Source organism: Urocitellus parryii, chromosome 9 (assembly GCF_045843805.1).
Source record: "Urocitellus parryii isolate mUroPar1 chromosome 9, mUroPar1.hap1, whole genome shotgun sequence".
Taxonomy (NCBI): Eukaryota; Metazoa; Chordata; class Mammalia; order Rodentia; family Sciuridae; genus Urocitellus; species Urocitellus parryii.
Window position 1 is genome coordinate 76,959,504 of NC_135539.1, and position 3,807 is coordinate 76,963,310.

At 41.3% G+C, this 3,807-nt stretch overlaps 1 long non-coding RNA gene across 1 annotated transcript; it reads right to left on the minus strand.

The window, feature by feature from the left end:
* Positions 1-1,644: 1,644 nt before the first annotated feature.
* LOC113199430 (uncharacterized) lies at positions 1,645-3,522 on the minus strand. Its single transcript, XR_003302960.1, has 3 exons — positions 3,439-3,522; positions 1,815-1,954; positions 1,645-1,710 (listed from the first exon to the last, which is right to left on the minus strand). It is a non-coding gene; the product is annotated as an uncharacterized LOC113199430 (long non-coding RNA).
* Positions 3,523-3,807: the final 285 nt, after the last annotated feature.

Sequence of the window (3,807 nt, forward strand, 5' to 3'; positions counted from 1 at the left end):
GAGGTAGGACATGTTTGAGGTTAGAGAAAGTTATGTCCATTAAACTTGACATCCATTAAAAAGTCAAATACTGTTATTGAGAAGCCAAGGGCAACCCACCTCTTTTCATTCCTTTTCACTACTATCCCATTCCTCTGTGACCCTCGTTTCCCTTGTCAGACCCCTCATCTCTGTAGCGAATAATGTAGACCAATCAGAACAGAACTCCCCAAGGCTCCTTTAGGACCCCCCAATGGCTGGCTTGCCCCTTCTGGGGGGTCCCTAGGGAGGAATACCCTGGTGCTCATCTGAGTAAGTCCCTTGATGCCCAGCCTGGATCCTTTTTCTTGTCACTGCTTTAAGAACATTCCTTTTTTGTCTTCTACATAACTCACTTTTCTCTTTATATTGAATCAATCCTGGTAGCATAAAAAAGAAAAAAAAAACATGGTATAATGTTCCACTATGTCTTTAAAATCACTGTATTTACACAACACCAGCTAATGCCTCAATTATTCTTGGACAGATGAGTAGTCATCCCCCAAAACTAACAGTGGATGGTGTCACAAGGGTGGGGCAGGAGCACACATGGGAGTGGAAATCACACCTGGAAGCAAGAAGCCAGAGAGGGACTCAGGATCAGGCTCATTCTTACAACAACTTGCTCTTGAGACAGCTCCGGGTCCCAGGAAATCTGCTTCCATCCCTTCCATGGGCAGTTCCCTTAGGGCTTCTCTCTAGGCTCTTAAAGTCTTACCACCTCTCAGCACCAGAAAGCAAAAGACTAAGACTCTAACCCATGGTCCCTTGGGGCACACACTCAGACAGCATCCTAACCACAGCAGCAAAGCTAGTGCTATTTCCACTGACTAATGTGTACCCCAAAAGCTGTGTGTGCATGTCCCCTCTATTCCTTTACTTCCATGCTTTCAGAAGCCACTCTGGTTGATTTCACCCATACAGGTCTATGAAGACAATTACCATTCACCAGGCTGGCTGGTGGCATCCATGTGGTAAAACCCAAGAGTTCAGGTGGAGTCCTCCCCTTCCCTGACTTCTTAGCAGCATGGCACATGCCTGACCAGTCCATCCTCCCTCCCAGCCCTTTCTTCAGCAGGTAATGAGGACTCCACACCTCCCAGCTTCCTCCTGCCTCACTAGTGGCTGCTACTCACTGTTCTTTGCAGATGTATTAAACATTTCAAGTAAAGATTGAGGCTAAGGGGTAGGGTGTTGATAGCCAAGAGTTTCATGAGGCCCAGTAAAAAGCCCTGCTGAAGGGAAGCATACAGGGTAAGAGCTCTGGTAGGGGATTGGACATCATCAGGGGGATTCTTGAGGCTGGCTGGTCCTGGTGGCTTCAGAGCAGAGAGGAGTGATGGGTTCTAAGCAGAGCCTGCTCTATGGGGCCCTTGGCCCACCACAGGTGAGGAGCCCACTGGAGGGAGAGGTAAAGTATGGAAGAGAGTTGTCCCATCCTCTTCAGGAAGCATGCCTCATGGAAGTGGCAGTGGGAAGTCCCAATGCATACTCTTCATTATCATGTGCCTGATTATTTAATTCTCGTTCATTCCATTCATGGCTTGTACCATCCATCACCCCTTCATTGTATTGCCCTTTACCACTTACACTCAGCCCAGTCCTCCTCTGTCTTCTTCTCTACTCACCTTCAGATCCCTGCCATGGACTCCTGCTGTGATGTCAGGTAGCCTCTTAGCATTCAGATTTCATCTGTGAATTAGGATCAACAAAATCCTATTGTTAGCTGGCCATTATAAAACTAAGATAAAATAAGAACAATAAAAAGATCATTGGCAAAAAAAAAGGCACCATACCAAGATAGAATATGATAAATATTGTTCCTTTCAGGACCAGGCCAGTTTTGGATCGAGAGATTCATACAGCCAGTGAAATGTTGCATATGTTGTAGCAATCAGGGGCTCATCCATTGATTCACCCTCTGCCATTTTGTCCTCTGTGTTCATTGGAAATAAAAGGCACACGGTACAGTCAAGTGCTATCATAAAGGGAATTGAGAAAATGAATGCTTCAAACTAAGAACTTGGGAGATGCAAAAGAATGTAATCCTTTTATGTAACTTTTCCATAGGAGACTTGTATGTTCTTATCTAAAGAGTCCTGAGATGTCCAAAAATCATGTCAAAGTGCATTCTACTGATCGTGTAAAACTAATTAGAACAAAAGAGAGAGAGAGAAAATAATGATGCAAGTGTACTTGGGAAATATCCACAGATAAATGTACAGGAAATGCATCATAGTATTACCAAAATTTGTTTAGCATTAAGAAACCTAAAAAAGAGATTTAAATCAATGAAGAACTGGAAGACTCTTAGCACGTTGCGATTACCTCTTTACCAAGGGCAACTTGAAACAAAGATTTTATAGGAACTTTATATCAGTAAGCTTTTATCATCTCTATCTAGTTTCAGTTTAGCTTGCAGAAATGGTTGGGTTTTCCTCAGAAATTAGTATTTCTCATGCTGGTGTGCATGCATGTGTAGGAAGGAGAGGAAAAGATGGAGAGATGGAAACAGGTCCGGATGATCAAAATGCAAGTAGAGAGAGGGCTTACGGAAGAGCTTTATTTCATAACACAGTTTTTAATAGCAATATTCTTTAAATGAGTTATGTCTCTCAGGCCGATTTTTAACAATAATTCTTTTAAATAAGAATTTATTACAAGCAAATATTATGCTTGTAACTATCCTTTGGATATCATATACACATTAGGCTAACAAAGTACATTAATTATTCATAAGACTTCACTTTCATTTCCTCTCAGCCTAACATCTAATACTTAAGCTGTTAATGTGAACAGAATAGATATTGTTCAAACAGTGTGCTTCTGTGACAATATTAAAATAACGGAAGGGTATGGGCTGCCAACCCCTTTTTGACAATAAGCAATAAAGTAGAAGGTCAAAGCAATATCAGTTGTATTCGAATAATCCTTCTGATCGATTCTGGTCTCTTATCAATTGTTTGTTTTCATGCAAAAGTGTCCTTTATGGCTTGTACCTTTCTTTCTCCCTTTATTTCCACAGCCTGTGTCTCAGTGACCATAAAAACCTATAGTATAGGAAATCTCCTCACCACCACTGCAAATGACACAGCTACTGTTCCTGCCTTAACTCACCAGAATTCACCAGCCTCCCCATTAAAAAGTGCCAATAACAGTTCATTTTCTATTCACAAAATCTTTGGCAATCAGTAAAATCTATGTGAGATGTAACAACAAATGACTGAAACAGAAAATCATCTGATTTACATTATAATTCATATGTGAGTAAGGCTTTGTTGATTGATTCCTCTCTATATTTTCCATAAGCTGCAAAATTACTGGTGGTAAGAAGTGTCACTTATGCATGAAAGAATTACCAAGGGAAAAAAATTCACTCCACTTAAGTAATGTGATATGCCACTTGACTAATTTAAATACCTTGGGATTTAGCTGGGTCCTTCTCCTTCCTCCTTCAAGTGGATTAAAGCATCTCTAAAGCCAGAATCTGGAGAGCATCACACAGCTAGATGAAAAAACCTGATGGGTTTAAAGTCTGTTGCCGAGTCCTCACCAGAGCTCTATCCTTACTCACCCCTGAATATTTAATCCATGCATATCATAATTGTGCTCCTGAGACTGGTAACATAAGTAATGCATAAAGCCTGCCAAACCTCTGCTTTTATGCAAATGAAAGACCCTGCACTTTTACCCCTTCTATTAACTTAATTAGCCTAATTTCTCCAAATACTTGCTTGCTGGCTCCAAGCTGATGAAGATGGGCTCCGTTCTTTCTTTCCTGGATTCTGC